Source organism: Thermobia domestica, chromosome 11 (genome assembly GCF_964235325.1).
Source record: "Thermobia domestica chromosome 11, izTheDome1.hap1.1, whole genome shotgun sequence".
In the NCBI taxonomy this organism is placed as follows: domain Eukaryota; kingdom Metazoa; phylum Arthropoda; class Insecta; order Zygentoma; family Lepismatidae; genus Thermobia; species Thermobia domestica.
In genome coordinates this window covers 116,832,703-116,853,136 of record NC_137464.1, presented here as the reverse complement: position 1 = coordinate 116,853,136, position 20,434 = coordinate 116,832,703, and the positions used below count along the sequence as shown (strand labels likewise).

Here is a 20,434-nt window from a genome sequence, read left to right as displayed (position 1 = left end):
ATGTAAAACTAGCTGAACCTGCGCTCTCTACACAGCGCATCATTCGCATATGAGCATAAATCTCCTTCTCATTCCTCACAACATATGTACATGTCCCTTTACAGACACAAGTTAAAGACGTCTTGATTTTTAAAAAAATCGGCAAGGAGTATCATAAAGGGAGATTTTTTCGATTGTTTTTTCTCAATATCTCGCACCGTTTTCAAGATTTGAGTCTACTTCCGGTTGGAGTTTCTAATTCATGTATGACCAGTGTTTTCTTTCTTCTTGCATGCAGTATGTAATAAGCAAATATATTACATATACAATTAATTATAATGTCAGTTATATATGGTGTTCATTTGACAAAACACTCAAAAAATAAAGATTTATCTTAAGACTCGAGAAATGGTTATCCTTCCTTTTTCACTATTATCTGGCCATGGAACAAACGCCTGAGACATATACAACCCCAATATACAACATTGTGGTGTTGGAATGTATAACACGTAGGATATGATGCTTTGTTTTTTCTTTTAATTTCAACGCTTCCAGCGTACCCTTAAAAAATGTAATAAAGAAATAATGCCCATGCTTTTTTTTTTAATATTCGATTAGAACTGGACAATCTACGCAATATTTCCAATCGATCAGTGAAAACGTAATCTTTCTAGAGCCTATAGTTTCCGAGATCTCATTGTCGAAAGGAAGGCCACAAACATATAAACATAGTTTTAAAAAACTCGGAAGATGGAAGCACAGCTCACATGCATTAATTTTAGAGAAGGCTTATTAAAATACAAAGGCTTTGAACAATAATTTTATATCATAAACTTTATGAAAAAGATATAGTTAACTAATTTGGACTATTTAAAGTACAAATACTTAAAATGTTTGTCTCTGTTAAACGTGAAATCTCACATAACCGTAAATGAAAGATTTGAAAGCTAAAATTATAGGTTGGAACTCAGGCTCTTTTAATTGCCATTGTAGCATTTTAATAGATAGATGGAAAAGCGGTCTTACAAAAGTTAACTATTTACTGGTTGCCGAGGTAGGTGTAACTGCTAGCGGACAATATGATAAGATAGCAATGATGGAGGTACAAATGCGGTCTCCAATGTTAAGAAATAGGCGCTCCCTGTCATATGCTCAATGTTACTGAATTCAGTAGCAACGATCGTCAAGCAATATGGGACCAATCAGTTCAAATATGGCTCTCTCTCACTTTATACCAAAATTATATTTGAATTATCATCTGTATACTTAAGATAGCGTGGAGTATTTGAGAACAGCTGGTAAAAGAGCAAAAAGTACTTCCATGTCTTCGAATCGGTTTCCTCCGGATGGCTTGCAGGAAATTTACAACAAACAACTATCAGATCTATGTTGCAAACTAGTAAAAGGAAAAAGATAAAGAACAAGTATTTTTTCGCTGCTTGCTAGAGCCTTTCTATTTCAAGTGTACCCTCGGAAAATATGTAAAATATACTTCGGCCCCATCTCCGTCTTCCTCCTACGTAGGAAACCTCCCGTTTGCTATGTGGAAAGAAGTGAATGACTTCGGCTGTGTTGCCAATTTGTCATTCAGTCGTTTGCTTTTAGCGAGTGAAGATCGTAGGCTACTTAGAATGGCTAACAATACAATGCACATTGAAGCCCATCAATCTGGCAACCCTGTCCAGATCCAGCTATTGAAAAATCTTGTTTAAAGCAACTTGTTCCTCCTCTTTACGAGATACGGAGGTACGAGAAAACATATATCGACAGCAACGCCAGCAGGGGCACAGTTGAAAGGCTCTAGTCCACAACCATTTTACAGACCTAGAATGATAATGAGTGATTGCATTATTTTCTACAACTGACATTTAAAGTTATCTCGTGTATAATTGTCATCATTATACCTTATGTTACCATATTAACATTGCAAGTGGAGAAGAGAAAAGAAAAAATGTCCGTAGCATGTAGCTAATTTGAATTTTGAAATTACATATAAAACAGTGTGAGAATAACGAGCTACCATAGATAGGTATTTGTAAAATGTTTTTATATTGCAGAAATGAGTGTTACTACCTAGTATATATATATATATATATATATATATATATATATATATATATATATATATATATATATATATATATATATATATATATATATATATATATATATATATATATATTATTTGGTGTACGCAGTCCGGTTTTGATTCCCAGTGGGAGAGCATTGAAATTTAAACTCATTACGGTGGTTTGAATTCCACCTTAAGCTGTAGGTCCCGAGAAAGCTATTGTTAATAAATTGTTTCCTGTAAAATACAAGTTTGGGTATGAGGAATTGAGGATCTGCATGTGTTAGATAACTGTGTCCTACTTTAGGCTCTCCAAAAGGTGGATAACACTAGTTCCAAGACACGTATATCTTTCCGAGTAAATGTTTATTTGGAAACAATAATTTAAAAAAAAAATCAATTAAGTTCTTTTCGAGACATTCGAGACGAGACGGAATATTTCACGATCTGTCTCGTCTTGAAAATTCTAAGCAAGACAGGGAATATTAAAAGACAGAATATGATAAATGAACAAATATGAATATGAATAAATAAATAAATAAATAAATAAATAAATAAATGATTGCCAACAGCATGTTATCTTTAAGCGTATTGACAAGCAGAAATCAGTTAAAATGAAACTTTTTCTTTTTCTAGTCGCATCGCGTTTGAAGTTACTTCGATTAGAGACAAGCATTGTTTAATAAAAAGAAAAAGAAAGAAATCAAATTTTTTTCGTTAAACAAAATGCGCTTTTTCTAACTGTTGGAGTAATTTTCTCGCCTTTCACGGGAATTTCTCTAGAGAGTACTCAAAACTGCACTTAAATGAAATGTTCGTTGCTAAGGTACTTCTGTTATTTGTTTCTTCGGGTTTTAGAATTCCTATTGAATATTGAGGCTATAGTATTAGAATGTAATTACGTAGAATATGTGCTTCCACACAGGATTTAATGATAACTATAGGCTCAAAGATGAGAACGTTCACTATTTTAGTCACGACGGAATTCTTTTGCAGTCACTAAAGAAAATATGAGATAGAAATAAGTAGATTGTTGCTGTTGATTCTGTTTTCAGTTTAGGACACGAACTTGGATAAAACGTGGGTCATGAACTTGGATGTATAGGTAGTTCAATAACACTGAATAAATGAATTACAATAAACGTAGGATATTTGACAAACACAAAGACCTTTCATTCAAAAGATCTTTTGTAGTGACAATAGCTGCAAGAGTGTGTGAAGAGTTTTAGTTTGTCAAATAAACAATTGAAGCTAATGACATTAATTATAATTCTTTTAAAATTTAATTCATAAATAGAGTTTTAATTAAATATGATTATATATAATATCCTTGTTAACAACCTTTTGTTAGTATTTCTTTCACCACATATTTATGCTTATAATAAAAACAAATGACATTAGCAAATTCCTGTAGATATATGGTTAATGTACGCACCCTCGGCGTGGGAGAACAGTTTGATTCCCGGGGAAAGCTCATGTGGTTCGGATATCACGTTAAGTTGTAGATCCACGTCTCATATAGTCTCGGTGTTGACCGAGTTGCTGAACTCCGAATTAATCAACCAACAAATTATATTGGCCTATCATACTCCGTTACACCATCAAAGATTTCTAAGATTTTTCGTAATAGGGTCGTAGTCAGAGAGGGACTAGTGGGGGCACTGCCCCCTATAAAAATAACGCTAAAGAGAATTTTCAAACTGACTTAAAACCAATGAAATTCTTGCAATTATATTTACCAAATTCAACTTTGCGAATTCTATTCATTTCTGTGTTAAATTATACGTTTCTTGCTAGATGCACCAAACATCTGCCGTTGCCTTTACCCACTTCAAGAATTTCCGTTATGCACTTCCAAACAACAGGATCATAGTCCACAACTTAGTTATGAATATTAATAAACAGTAGAGTATCGTTTATTTTGGAAGGTAGAAAATGGACTGCAAAACGTTGAATAAATATGTACTTCTATTTTTTATTGATGTAATCTAAAATTGCTGTAATATAATTTTATTCTAATGACTAAATAATAAATACTTCGATTTTAATTATTAATATGAAACAAAGTACCTCGGAAAGAGCTTGTATTAAGGACACAAAAATGAAACAAAAATGTACAGTTTCGATAATTCAAAAATAAAGTACAGATTTTGTAAATAATAACTAAATACACAATTTTATGGTGTACTTTAATGTCTTTGCCTGCCCCCCCCCCTCCCAATAAATCAGGCTGGCTACGGGCGTGGTAATAGTTGAAAATTTCTGTCTTATATGCATATTACTTTATGTAGCAGTAAGTGTTTCATTTCATTTCGTTAATGCACTTCAGTTTTTTATGGATTTATTCAAAACCACTGTAGCAATAGAATCAAACTGCAAGGGATGAATTACCGCGTCCACTACCACAAAGTGGGGGTAAAGTAGTAGGAGGTACGAGCATTTTATCGTTTGATCCCAGGCCAAGTAAATTTGTGGTGGACAACACACTGTCCGTGGATTTTCTTGGGGTTCTCCCGTTTTCTCCCACACTCTTATTGCACCAATTTCACAGTCATTTATTTTTATTAATCATCCATCTCCTTTAGCCTAAAGGGTATAACATGGAACGCTAAACTAGAATTTTCATTTCAACACAACAAAGCAGTATATGGGTCTCGATGGCTTAGTGACAGCCAGTGGCCATAGTCGATTGGTTTGAGGCATTTGCCAGCAGATCTGAAGGCACAATCAATTGTGGGTTCGAGTAGCACTCATGAGCATAGGCGTTTTTCGCTGTATTCGAAATTTTCTGTGTTCATATTCTTGTTAGATTGGATTGCGTAGAATTTCGCATAAAACTGAATTATGCTTACCTGTGGTGCAAGGAATCCCTGGTTCGATCGGCAGGTCATTTGAGTTTGTAATGGCCAATATCATTCCTTCTTGTCAAATTCGCCAGCAATTCTGACAGACATTTATGTTTATTACGGAAGAATTACAGCGAGGAATTATTCTTTCGCTATATTCGAAATCGAAGGCTTCACAAACGCAGGACACAATGACGTGAGGATTCCAACGTCCACGTCATACCACGGGCCCAGAAGACAGACTTATTGTATCCATAGCTATGGCGGATTGGACAGCCACATCCTAAATATTATTGCATGAATTCGGGGTTGTTGCGCAATGACCAGTGTCCATATCAACAGTTCGATACCACGTGGCGAGGTGGACATGTTTGCACGACGCTCATTGCTGCGACTCTCTTTTGACTGTAGAGCATAGGCATGTAGGAATACAATAGTAGTGCGAACGTCGCGCATGAGAAACCAATTAGCATGATATCCTCTTCTCGGACGAGTTCCGCTTCTGTCTCCATAGCATAAAGGCCGCCTTTGAGTCTGATGGTGACATGTTGCCAGGTTGGGCAACGCCTGTGTTTTGTATTGCCACATCGGTCCGAGACCGGTCGTTATTATATGGTGTGTCATTAAATTCACGCTATCACATGGAATGTTTCCCCACATCTAATATCATTAACGTTCTTTCATCAACCAATGGCGCATCGATGAGATGACAAACCAATTTGTTGTCTCTTTACTATATGTTCCCCACGAAGCCATTCCAACATGTGTTACATGTTCTACGCAACGTCTTGCACACCAAATACGTACCCAGCTATAGTTCATGAGCTCTGGCAACATATCACAAACTCATGACTTGCCATGCCCCAGAAGAACATCCAATATCTCATCCTATTTGTGCCACGTTGTGTTCTAGCCATTGAAGATGCCCATGCGCTACTGATCTGTGGGCTTCTGAAAGGTTCTCGTGGCGCTGTAGTACATCGCACATAGCATTTTGTATAATAATTTCGCTTGTGCCTTAAGATACATTTTGGGTTGCTACCTGTGGCGTTCTTGGAGTTACAATTTTAATGACAAACTATACAGTTTATTTAGACACATCTTTAGGAATTCCCGCTAATTTTTACAAGTTAGATAAGAACTTCAAATTTGTTAGGCAGTTCCTCGCACAATATTTTTGACAGGTTGACTAGCTAACAAACTCGTAGGTGTGTTGAGTTCCCGTGATTCGCATTTGCAATTCAACCTACAAATGTTTAGTAGTGTTCAAGACAGACTCTTAAGTGGAGCAGTCATATCGACGAACATTAATTAACATCCAGCAGCATTATCTTAGAAATGAGTGGCGTGAAGCGTCTACTTTAGATCTTTGCTTTATTCAGAATGTTACAGTTATATTTATTTATTTGTAGTTTAGTCTCCATTTGCAGCACCAAAACAGATTTATTCCTGCCGGGATTAAACGTGGGTTTCCCGAACAATAAAAGTGTTAAACAGGCTAACCACCTAACCACGAGGGAGCTGTATAGAGTATTATAGTAGTCTACTACCACCATTATGCTATGAACAATGACTGATTAACGCTGTTTCAGGAGAAGCTGTCCTACACAACAGTTCTATTACCACCGTGTTTCCTATCGGCACGATATATGCTAGCAGCACCTTTCTTCTGCGACACACCACCTCTACGAAATTCTCCTTCGGAACATAGTTGAATCTAGGCATACATTCGGAGGAAAACACTGTCCTCAAAATCCATGTAATGTTCCCTGGGACGTGTGCATTGTGATTTAGTGAGACTTCCCGAATGAGGAAATCTCCCTTCTCTTCCCCAAAAGAGAAATGGGTTGAACAGTGAATTGGAGGTGGGGAAAAATGAAACTTGTTCATTGCTCTAATGAGCTAGTTCTATTGCTGGCCATATTCAATACTATAAACACCACCGAAAACCTTGCTATTAGGCATTATGGTATTAAAGCTTACGTACTGCGGTTTTCAAACATGCCACCTGATAGGCTTCCGTGTGCAATGTTCCGATAGAAAACTAACATTCTAGATGCTTATTGAAGTTGCTGACGGTCATTTGTTGTGTACGATTTTTTTAAAAAAAATATTATCTAAGACGTAGTCTTCTGCGCAGTCTCAACGAGTAAATTTTTTGGATTGCCCATGTGCAGCATTGCTACAATGCCTTGGATACTTTACAGGATATACTCTATACTTGATTTTGACTGAACTGTGCTACAGTACTTTCTTGCTATTGGACAAGGGGTAAAGATTACATTCAACTATGCCTGGCGTTGGGAATGTGGAGACCCCCATGCTCCAGATCTTCAAGATTAAGGAGCTTATCTTCCATCGTTACATGCCGTCAAACCCATAGGTGTAGCCAGGCGTTTGGTAATGTGGGTGCATTCTAGGATGGGACAACACATTCTAACATTGTTGCCAGAACGCTCTGCACTATTGAGCCTTAAGATCTCAAAAATAGTCCCTAAGTTTTACTTCAAAAAATTATAATAATAGGAAAACACGGCATGATAGCAAGTAACTTATGAGAGACTTAAGAAGTCACTATGTCCAAAAATAGGAAACAAGAAATATACAAAATAGAAAGGATTATTGTAGGAAATCTGAAAATCAAAGTTAGTGTGGGTCCAGCTGCAACCACTGCACCTATTGTGGCGCCGCTAATGGTAAAACCTCTTCTCTGGATGATCGCGTCGATTGTGCCACAGGAGAATGTTATCGTACAATATGATGCCTCGGATTCCCATTTTTTAATTATTTTAAGCTGGCTATGGTTCTCGGATCTGATTTTCGTTTTCTTGGGATCTTGTGACTGTGGAGTGAAGCTGGGTGTATGGGATGAAGCGAAGCTATGAAAGGGAAAAGTAGGAATGCAGCATGTTGGACGAAGGGCATGCGGAATTAAACTTGTACCGTTAGTCATTCAGACCTGTATCTGAGCTATACAGGCTTGTCTTTGTTGACAACATGTGATTTCTAGGCCTTCTGTTTGACCACCGGCTGTCTTGGATAGTCTATCTACGAGAGCTAAAATATCGCTGCCTAAGAACACTCAATCCTCTGAAGGTATTTTCTCATATTTCTTGGAGTGCTGATCTCACTATACTTCTATGACTGTATCGTACTCTAATCCGCTCAAAGTTGGCCCATGGATGTGTTGTTCATGAATTCACCAGACTTACCACGTTACGCAACTGAATACTGTCCATCGTGTGTACTTAGCATCTGGAGTACATTCCACACCAGTCCTATTCCCAGGCTATTTTGTTCATCTAAAATCAATGTCTCATTATTCTTCATCTTTTGAACTGGAAGATGGAGAACGCTGCAATGTTATCAGACATAACCCAGTGCTACCAGATATTGTGCTCTGGAACTTTCGGATGACCTTGCTGTCGAAGTTGCCCCTTTGTTAGTTGGGTTTTCTACCTATTCCCCCGTGAAGACACTTTGTCCAGCTATTTCTTTCCATCTGGTCCAATGCAAGAAGTCAATCACCAGCCCTCACAAAGTTTAACAAGAGTTTCACTCCCTCTTGTAGCAGTTTCAGGACTTTACTGTTTTTTTGCTGATGGTTCCAAAGATGCTGATTCTGTCGGAATAATTTTCTTTTGTAACTACACATACTTATAGTTTTAAATTACACGCCTCTTCTTCAATAATTCACTGCTGAACTGGTTGCAATTTTACAAACTTTACGCTATGTCTCTGTATGTCATATACCTATTGTGATTCTCCAAGTGCTCTGAGTAGCCTCCTTGAAGTTCAGAGTAAACATTCTTCCATTCAGTAAATCCTCCTATATCATAGATTATTAGCATAGATATGTGAGGTACAACTCTGCTGGGTTCCGAGCCATCTTGGCATAGCTGGCTATAAGAGGCAGACCGTGAAACTAAAGTTGCTGCCCATGAAGGAAGAGAAATTCATCTTCCCAGCACGGATCTGTGTTCGCTATTCACTGATCATTTGCCTCAGCCCTGGCAGCTCGAATACGACCAGGCTGTCAACAATAAATTACACGTACTCAAACCTGCACTTCGTGTTTGGACCACCAGTTCAAGATCATCTCGACAGGAGGAACGAATATTAAGTTGACTTCGAATTGAATATTCACACTTAACACACGTACCAGTATTTCTACTTCGTGGCGAAAACCCACCATTGTGTGCGGCCTATGGAGCAAGACAAAGTATTCGACTTATGCTTGTGGATTGCCCTCATCATGTTCAGCTTCGAGCTGACTTTAACCTACCAGCGGACTTACCAACCCAGCTGGGAGATGACCACCGAACGATCTCTTTAAGTTTTTATGTTTATTCGTCACCTCCATATCCTACCCGGATTGGAAGTGTCCTAGGGTCTTATGCAGAGTCATTTTGAAGTGTGATTAGAATCATACTAAAGTCCTGACTACTGCAGGAAACATATGTTAATCGAACTCTTTATTTAGTGTGTTACTAATCACGTGTCAGAACAATTCTGCATAAGGGCCCTAGTGTTTATACTTAATTCATTTCTTACTTCCTAGTATGTGTTTTATCCCCTGTCTATTGTCACTAAAGGCATTTTTCGTTTCCAGTTCAAATGATGATCCCGACAAGTACTTCACTTCTTGTATCTTTCATATTAACTTGGGCTTTTCTTTACCCTTGCCCCGTAGCCCCGTCAAAAGAAGATTAATATTCCACTGTGTTACTAATTATACTCTCGTGCTTTTATCATTTGTTTGCATGTTCTTATCTTATATGTATATTCATGGCAGATTTGTTACTGTATTTTAGACATTGATGGGTGTAAAAAGACCTTTGCAGTATATAATGTACCCACTTCCAGTCTCTTACTTTTACTCCTACTATTATTTTTACATCCAACTTTATTATTATTATTGAAGTTCATGAAGTCTATATTTCACGTCATGGCACTCTGAAGCCGTATCTGTATTTCCTTAACTGTTGGTACAAGTCATATGTAACTGAAATTGGCTCTACCTCTTTCGTATAGGGACTTAATTACTTTATGGTAATTATATAGTATTTTCTAAAAATCAAAGACTTTTAACTATTTAAACTAATTCATAATGAAATATATTAAAAACAGCCATTTTTCTAATTTCTCTCCGATGTATTACAAATAAAATTTTAACAAACAAAATAATTCCTCTTATATTATCGTTTGCAGTAATTCAAATGTATAGGAGCATTCATATTTCTGAAGTTGTTCCTGGAGATAGAACGGTAAAAGATTGGTACTTCCAAGAGGGTGAGTTAGAACTACTTTACAAGGACGCTCATAACACAGTCTTTGAATTAATCGTCTTTACTGAGAGAAAATATAATCTTCATTTTATAGTTGTCAAACTTTTGTAGTAAAGAATTAAAGTAGAGAGAAGTCAAAACTTGTTTTTTACGTTACAAATTCTCGCTAATTTCTATTTGTTAGAAACGATTACAAATTGTCGCTAATTTGTTAGAAACGTAGCTAACAATGTGTATGAAGATCTAATCGTATAAAGAAAATACTACTCAGCGGGTAACGTTTATTCAGTTATTAGACTCTCTTATTGATATGATTATTTTAGATTAATATTTACAAAATTGTTTGCAGATATAGTAGCGACAGAGTTTGGCCCAGTTCAAATAATGTCACTTATATCTGTTTATATTAGTATTTATTGAACTATGTCTATATAGTATGTGACGAAGCATCATTGAATGCTAAATATTATCTTTAACTTCCACAACGATAACTGTGAAAATAAATATAAATTATACATATTTATAAACTTTTATCAAACGCACACATGGAAATCGCATTGCTGCAACTTGATAATGCAAGATATTATACTACTTACAGAAGGAAGGAAATTCCAAAAGACTTGCGGTGAGACTTATTCCCATAGTCATCTTATTTGCCTGATCTAGCTTACATCGATCTTCCAACAAATGAGGAAATCTTTGTGTAGCTTGCGGTTTTGAAGCCTGAATGGCAGAAAACGTCTTGTGAACTAATGCACACAAGAGATTCTGGAAAAGATCTTTGGCGATATCCTGAAAAGTTTAGTTTCACTCTGGAAAAGTTAATACAGTTATTGAAACTGCCTTGCCTTAAATGACAATTTTATACGTTGACTGCCACTATTTTTTCAACATATCTGTTGTTCACATCATTAGAAGTGTTATGTTTTACTATCAGTTGAGTGCCATACAAGTTAAAATTTCAAGCAAAAATGCTGGCCAGATCATGAATCACGAATCTTGGACAAATGTGCGAAACTGTTCTGTTGGAGAATAAAACCATACCCTCTAAAGTTACTAGAAAGACACTAAGGTGGAAAAGAACAAAGAATTGGATTCTATACTGATGTTTGTCCAAAATATTTGTTTCGTCCTTTATCACTGTCTTGAATTTTCTTATTCCGAAAGCATCCATACATTATTCCATGCAAAATTCATAATTATATTCAGATTTATTTAACGATGTATCAAAATTTAACAACATGTATATAATATTCTTTATTTAAGGACATAATACTAAAAACACAGAGACATCGGACCACAGCCGCATGTCAAACTTGTAGCAAGTATTCCTATACAGAAATATTCAACATTTGATAAGCCAATCTTAAGTAAGCATGGTGTAAGGACAAGGAAATCATATATTCCAGAAAAGGAGATAACTTGAGGACCTGGACAGTTGAAAAGTAGACCTTGAATCTATAAAAAGAGGAACCGAACTCTACTTGTATAAAAATTGGGTGTTACAGTGTTTTTTTTTTTTTTGTTTTTGTTTTTGTTTTTTTAATGCATTTAAATTGTCACAATACATCATTATTGTAGAAATAAACAAATATTAAAGTTGAAATCTAAACACAGTTACAGTCCTGTTCTCAAATAATTAAATTGAAACAATGTAGTTCTTAAATTGCAATTTAATTGTTACAATAATTTTAAATCTGCAAATTGCGTCCACTCTAGCGACATCTATTGGTTTCAAAGAGGCAGCGACTCTATTAAATTATCCCTCTTCTGAGTTTAAGAAATACATATTTTTTAATCATTTTATATCAATACATTTTCAAAATCTGAAACTCGTATATCGGTGGAGAATACTTCCTCATCTCCCAACCACCACGCTCCTGCAAAGCAAAATCTGAAATGATGCTGTTGAGTTAGATAAACCTAACTTTACTCTAGTTTAAAAATTGGTTTAAACTGGTCAGCCCTGCAGAAATCCCAAGGAAAACCATTCTTACCTGCTCTTATAATATTTAGAAATATCCCCGTGGTCTTGAAAGCAACGATATAATGAATATTTTCTTTCTCACTAAAAAAAATATGTTTCAAAGTAAAGAAAACCTCCATAATGTTGACTAGGTGTACAGATGAGAAAATGCAGTATGCTGTAAGATAAAATAATATTTAAATTCAGTAAAAGCATCTAAAAAAAATTGTGGTATGTGCTCACATAAACAATATTGTGTCCATTTAAATTAAACAAAATATTAAGTATTTATTAAGATGTAAATATATTTAAATCTACTTTAAAACACTTTTAAAATGTCGTGCTGAAGTTGACACTAATCTTTGCCAAAGAAAAAAAAACATGACAATGCACTAACAGTAATTTGTACCTAAGATTTTATATATATAAAATTAACTTTGAAATTAAATGTTTAAAATTAAAGTTCACAATTTTCACTATTATGCAATGAGAATTGTCTTAAGTTGTGAAAAGTAATGCAACAATTAATAGATGAAGTTAACCCTAAAGTGTGGAATATTTCGAGACAAGTCGCTATTGAAAAATGAGTTCTTTCCTTAAACCTTTTTCTTTTTTAGAAAATTAATTTGAAAACAGAAATAAAAATATAAAAAAAATGAAAAGAAAATCATGCATCAAAAGTCCTGTAGTGAAATTGCGAAGAAAAAGTATCTGGGAGTATATTATTTATGGCATCCACACACAGATCCTGTGAAACCAAATTCAAAACGCATATATTTGCCATCTGTACTACAGCTCTACATTGCGAAGGAAGCACATACACGCCATCCACATGTAAAGAGTTGAGGGCATGAGAAAATGGCTTTACTATTATGGAAAGTTATTATTTCTAAACAAAAGCTGATGATTAATAAACAGTAAAATGGATATGTCTTAAAATTCAGAATATTCAACAATGTTTTTGAGGAGAAAAAATTAAAGATTTATTTTTATTCTTTGTGAATTTTTTTAACGATTGTCACTTAAGAGTTTAACCCATTAAAAAAATTTAATTAAATTAAAAAGTAACAATTTTTTTAACGAATAAATTACAAGACAAATTAGTGACGGTTAGACAAAATGGAGAGAAGCAGCAGGATATTGTGTGACAGTAGAGTACCAATACTCCTTAAAGAAAGGGTTTACGGAACAGTAGAGCGACTTATCACATCATACAGAGCGGAATGTTAAATGACGAAGAAGATGCAGAAACAGAAGTTGCATGTTTCGGAAATGAAAATGCTACAGTGGATGTGTAGAGTGACGCAGAAGGACAAAATAACAATGTAATGATCCGTGGAACAGTAAAGGTGAAATCAGTAACAATAAAGCTTTAAAAAAAAAAAAAAAAAAAAAAAAAGTAGACTTCGATGGTTTGGGCATGTAAGAAAAAGACTTTCGAAATACATAGCTCATCTAGTGGATGCTAGAGAACTGAATGTGTAACGAGTGCAAAGAAGAAATGGGAGGATTGTATTATGAACGATATGGCGTAATGTGGTGTCACAGTTGATATGACACAAGATAGAAACAAGAGGACAGCGATCCGGAAAGCCGACCCCAGCTAACTGGGGAAAAGGTTTAGAAGAAGAAAAGATATAATATTATAAAATATTCCCTCTTTCCTGATTTCTTTTCGTGATGTGGCTCGTGGCTAGGTAGCTAGCGAGCGCAATTTGTTTGTGTGGTCGCCTGTTTGATTCCCAATTAAGGTGATTGTCTCGAACTAGAATTAGGAACTAAATTTCTGGTCATTCGTCGTCCATGGTCCTTTTAAGACCGTCACGCATGAGGGATGATGTCTCTCGGGCGATCATATTACCCGGATAAGTAAGAAACGAATGAGAAAGGAAGGAAGCGACCTGGGACCTGTATATTAGGTATCAGCCCAGTATTTTCCTGGTATGAACGAAGAAAACCTCACTTCGGACGGCTAGTTATAAAAAGGCTTCTATAACTTTCCGATTGAGTATCCCTACCGGGAACTGAAGCAGAGACCGCTCGCATCAAAGGCGAGAGTGTTAGCGGTTATGCTACGCAGGGCCACGTGTGATTGTCTCAGATATAATCTCAGGTAATAGTTCAGTTCATCTTTTACTGTTCAAGTTAGTAACTTTCTAATATAGTGCATTAGAAATGTTTTATGAGCGTCCTTGTTCATGTGTGGCAATTGAGTGGCACTTAGCACAATGTTTGACTTCTGTAATCACATTGCACAATAAATGCTACTTCACGAAGTTCTGTTTACGAGTGCACAATATTATTACCCGCACTCTGAAGTTTATATATAGCATTTTATGCAAATACACAAATTTTTAATTTTATTTTAAAGATCTGAAAAATATATACCTAAATTTACAAGTAGTATGTGCAAGTACTGTTAGGAATAATCCAACAACAACAAATACAGTATGTTTACTTTGCAGTGTATAAAATAAATAAATAATCTATTTCCTGCACAATATAAGGTGTCAAATGCGTTTGATCTGAAACGAATAACATAGTGTACTTTTTAACGCTATAAGATTCGTTTTCCTCGGTTTTCTCGACATCTACGAATGGGAATTTGTCCTTAACCATGTCATTTCCTTGAGCTTGATGTGGTGTGTCGATTGATATGAGTCTTATTTTTGGGCAATATTACAGTTAAAAGTTTAAGAGTTAATCATAATCTTGGGCAGTGTCTCATTATCCACATTGTAACTGTCGTCTACCTATGTATAATGAAAGGCTTGAGTAGTGTATACTTTCGTATCAGTTTCATCTTTAATAGTTGGTGTAGTTACAATACAGCATAAGGTTTTAAGTATATAGAAAAAAACTTTTCTCGATTTTCTCGGGATTTATGCATGAGGATTTACAACTCACTTGTATCATTGAGGGCTATTGATTGATATGGGTATATGACATAGTTTACATCAATTCAGGCAAGAAGGGGGAGTGCCTTGATAGTCTCGAATTTTATTGAATTTAACAGATGTTAAAATTCAGGACAAAATAAGAAACTTTTTTTTTCCCTGGCTCAAATACAGGCCACCAAAGATGGTGTCTTGGGTGTCATTTCTCACGTGTGATTTTCGTTAAAAGAGTAAAATGCTCTATCTCTGGAATGGTTCAAGATATTTTGTTACTTTTTTGTTTTATTTGAAAGATAGTAATTTACTGATTCGAATTGTATTCTCCGTTTCGACGTATGTGTACAAGTCCTCGTACTGTAGCATTCATTTTTTTTTTCACAACTGTTAATTCTAAGCATTTTTATTTTATTTATTTATTTTTATTCTTGATCAATACTATACAATGTTGCATTCCGTGAAAAGAAGAATTTCCACTTTTGATCTTAATAGGCTTTATAAACCATGTTCATGTTTTAACTTGCATGGCTAATGTCTTGATTTCATATATTTTTTTTTTTTTCTTCTCAGAAACACTAATCCCAAAAATTCGGAGCATTTTACAGAGTTGTATCTGTAAAGATATTACATATCATGAAAAGAACAACACGCCACTTTGATTCATAATGATTTTGTAAAAACAATCCACTCTCGGACCAATACGCTCAATGTGAAGGAGTAAAAACTATAAACTTAGAATTGTGAAATATTTTCATTCTTCTGAATATTCTTCATATAGAAACTTTCAAATCATGAAACGCCTTCTAGAACAATCTGGAATCATCCAGATTATTCCAAGATGCAACAGAACATTCTAGAACCACTCGGATAATTTTATAAAAGAAAGGACACATTAATTCGCAGTTCAGTTATCAAAAGGCAAGCAAAGAAAGCAGTTCACCAAATTTGTGGTCCAACAGTGCCTATAAGTTTTTGTCAAATGTCTTCTGACTGGAGTAACAGGAAAGTGAATTGTGTTGACTGTTTCATACTCATAAAAGAGTAGCAAAAAAAACTTAGATTGGGAATAAAAGTGCTCGTTTCAAAGTCAAGATGTGATGACTTTCTGTGTTTTAAATGCTTTGATAGAATATCAAGAATAACAGTAACTGAATAAGTCTCCCATGATGTGGATGATGAAGATTTTGTATCTGCAGAAGAATAATCACATCCCATGGATCAGTCATCTGTACAGATTAGTGTTAGTCCTGTTAAGAAACCATGATCAGATGAAGTCAATTGGTAAGCTGTATGCATCAAGAAGGCACAGCGAAATCACTGCAGCTGTGGGTAACTACACCAAATCAAAACTGATCAAAATCTTCAAATGAGAAATTCTATCTTTAGAAGAAAGTGAATTAGAAGAAGCTTGTGCAGCGTGCCGGGAATTTATAACAAACACCAATTCGGCCGTTGAATCGTGTGAATCCTACAGTGAGAAGGTGCAAGTTCTAACAGTTATCCCAATATCCTTTCAAAGGTACAAATTTTGCGCCACATTTCATCGACAACAAAATAATACATAGTGGAGGAAACAAAAAATGTGGAATCTGTAAAAGGAGTGTTTGGTAAACCGGATCCCTGCTGTGGTCCTCCTGTCAATGAAATGCGTCTTCAAATTGCACAGTCGTTTCATCTGGATAATAAATGAGACTCTTTTCGCCAAGCGCCAACAAAAAAGACGCTATCCCTACAATAGTTTAAGGAGGAAAAGAGGTGAAAGTGAAAAGATACAAAACAAGCAGTATTATAGAATCTTTCGTTGTATATAAGGAACATTCAGCATTCTACATTGGAATATGAAAATGTTATGCACTACGACCTAAGTGGGTAGTTCCGCACCCACCTAGAAGTGTCTGTGTGTGTATTGTGCCAGTTTTGAACTTTGCGTGGTAATTTTAAAGAACTCACTTGAAGGCGTAATATATGACACCTTGGTTAGACGGTGGTTGTTAGTAGTCTGTGATGTACAACGAGAGAACTGCATGTTTCAGAAATGTGGTAGAAACACTTCATCTGGAAAACTCAGCAGATTACTCTTCTAAGGTTACATATACAACATGGAAGGGAAATAAACTCCTTAAGAAAACTGTTGTCATTGATAACTTCATTGACGAACTTGGAAAATAGATATGAAAGCTGCAACACATCATCACAACACATTGCAGAAGTGAAAGGACGTGTAGAGGCTGAACAGCCATCTTAGTGACTTTGCTGAGCATTGGTTTGTGATTCTGTTATAAGAAGTACAAGGGTATCACTGGAATAATGACGTTGTTTCAATTTTTACAGGACTCACATATTTTCAAACAAGATCATAAATGTTGCAGTTATAAGTTATAGCAGAGAACATGACTCAGCACATGTATGGTTGGCAATACGCAAAATTCTTCAACAGCTACAATCTCAGGCAGAAAAGATCATCATTATATCTAATGGTGGCCCTAGTCACTTCAAAAATCGTTACCAACTGTTTGAATTGTTGAGTATACAGTGTTCAGGTTCTCACTGATTGGGCCAGCACGAATTCTCTGACTTTTCCAGGTCACGATTTACAAATTTCCTGGCCTCTCTCTCTCTCTCTCTTGCATGTACATATACACATAAATTTTATATATATGTATATATGGCGGAGGGGGGGTAGATAGAGAAGTTTCGCAAAGTAAACTAATTTATTTTGTAAAATATTTCCGATCAGATAGCCAAGTAACACAAAAAGATGAATAGATTCTCAGAAGTAATAATCTATAATTAAAATTCCCTGATTTTTCCAGTTTTTTCAGTTTTCATGAAATTCCGTGACCTTTCCAGGACTTTTTACAACTAAGCTGAATTCCCTGACTATTTAAAATTTTCCAGGTCAGTGGTAATCTTGGTGCTGATTGTTATAATAAGGGTCCTTGCGATGGTATAGGGGCCTGCTGAAGCACTATGCTTGAAAAAAGAAAAAAAGAAAATAAAAAAAAAAAAAGAAATCTTCCCAGCCCAGTATAGCTGCAATTCAGAATACCGAGGATTTTTACAAAAGTGGTGAAGTTATAGACATCAACAGTCCAAACATCCTATTCCCCAAACAGGAAGTTGAAGAATTCACTACCAGAAAATAGAAGAATGGGTCGAAACAAACTACCCCTGTGAAGAAATTCAGAATTCGCATGTCTAGTCTCACAACAATGGACGAACTTCTATTGTACTTACTTTAAGGAGCACGGAAGAACAAATTTCATTTGTCCAACCAATAACTCAGAAGGAGAATATTCAGATTCACGACCTACAAAAAGGGTTATTTGTCAACTATGTGTATGACTGTTGGCTTGCAGAGTTATAGATTAGCAGTGAGTTAAATAAAATCGTTGTGAACTCTTATCCTACCACATGGATCAGCTGCTGGCTTTAGATATCCATATGCAAGATAGCAACACTACAACCCAGTATAGTCCCAGTTCTTATTGGTTCAACGGAAGACATCACTCAATATCAAAAGAAGATACTGATACGGTTGAACACACTTTTAGTTCATTGAACTACTAATTTCAATACTAAGTAATGTCTACAGAAGTGATGTGTTTTGGAACTTGCATATATATTTTGGAAGCTTTAAAATTTTTTTAGAGCTGTTACTGTTACTTATCTTTACGAAATGTCAAATAAGATCAGATTTGGATTTCATGAAAGAAACTGGTTTAATGTGTGGCAAAATTTTCAATTATTTATAAATTCTGTTCAACTCAAACGTGGAAGTTATCCATTTCAGGGCATGTAAGGTTGTATGGTACTGATCAGCAGCCATATATATATATATATATATATATATATATATATATATATATATATATATATATATATATATATATATATATATATATAAATTATTAATAATAATATTTTGTTTTTTGAAGATCAGAAAGGTAGAAAACGATAACTTCCAAATATGTTTCCAAACGGAGGATATAATTTCAATCAACAAATTATCATCTTTCAAATAAATTAAAAAAAAAAAAAAAACTAATATTTTGAAAGTTCGCACTTGAGAAATGGCGGCCGAGGCTAATTGTTGGCAGCCTATATCTCGAGCCAAAGACTATTAAGGATAGATTTTTTCTTTGTCTATCTGAATTGATCTGGACTGGTCCAGATGTCTAGTCTTCGAACATTTTTTTCTTTTTTTTTTCGTTAAACACTAATAATATCGTAGAATTCATTTTCGATTAAGTATATTCGCATAATACTGTGACTGAAATAAAAGTTTTGTTTCCAATCAACATTAAAATGAATGTTTTATCTCGGTCGAATTTGTTAATGGAGACAATCCGCTAACATCTTTACGAGTAACGATTGATATGCATATACCAATTTCTATTTTTGAAACAAAAATGTATAAATGTAGGATTTTAGAATTACACGTCGCACCGTTAGATGACAGCATACACCATTCAACGGTTGAGATTTGCTGAACAAAATTAAAACTTAAGTAAAAGTATCCTCACTTAGAAGCATCCTAGAAGTATCCCTGCACATATGTGTTTTATTTTGCTACATATCCATTGCGACAAAATATTTTACACGTGTCCTAAGACTGTAAAAAGTTATAGATTATAGATAAGTAGTAAAAAGACTTACTACTTAATACAATCCGTAACAAAATTTTATTTATATGTGAGGAGGAGTCCTTAATTATTACATCTTTTTCGAGAGTTGAGAGTTCGAGCAAACGAATTCATACATTAGCTTCAAATTTTAAATACTATTACTTGTTACGAAAGAAAAATACTTTTTCAACTGGTACGAAGTTAAAAGCAGTTTCTTTTCCACCTTCTTTACTTATAATATCGTTTCTACCTACTGTTAAAATAAGTTTACGTTCCTCTATATTATTATTATTAGACATAAGCCCTATACACATGATGTAAAACAGTAATCTGCAAAATATCAAATATGCATTGACATTTTTTAAGAAATAGATAAATGCAGCGTAATGTTAATCACAAATAGGTGTTTTAAGTGATGAATTTTATGAAGGGAAAATATTTTACCTTGTTAAATTGTTTACCAATATATCTTGTATTTGCACATATTTCAGTGAGTTTGCTTTTAGTTACCTAGATCAACCTTCAGACTAAATGTATTAATGTTCAATATCGGTTTATCATATTTTCATTTAAAATACTTTGAATTGTGTGTATGACTATGTACTATTGAGTACATCTTGTATTTCGATTGCTTCTTAAATACCTATATCTATCTATTGTCAGTCTACTGATCTATTCATCACCTTATGAAATCTTTGAAACTGTTGATTCTTGGAACCTAAAATTTAGTTCAAATGTTCTCCTTGAACACTAAGCTGTAGG

General features: G+C 34.9%; 1 protein-coding gene and 1 long non-coding RNA gene across 5 annotated transcripts in view; one reads left to right on the top strand and one right to left on the bottom strand.

The window, feature by feature from the left end:
• LOC145664384 (uncharacterized) overlaps positions 1-20,434 on the bottom strand; it is a 338,163-nt gene that overhangs the window by 256,198 nt on the left and 61,531 nt on the right. The window contains exon 2 of one of the 4 annotated variants that reach the window (XR_014127426.1): positions 12,182-12,328. The exons of the other annotated variants lie outside the window; for them this stretch is intronic. This is a non-coding gene — a long non-coding RNA (uncharacterized LOC145664384). The remainder of the gene's footprint in view (positions 1-12,181; positions 12,329-20,434) is intronic. 4 annotated transcript variants of the gene reach the window in all.
• Positions 1-20,434, top strand: part of LOC145664383 (melanization protease 1-like) — a 59,711-nt gene that overhangs the window by 9,660 nt on the left and 29,617 nt on the right. The window lies entirely within an intron of this gene.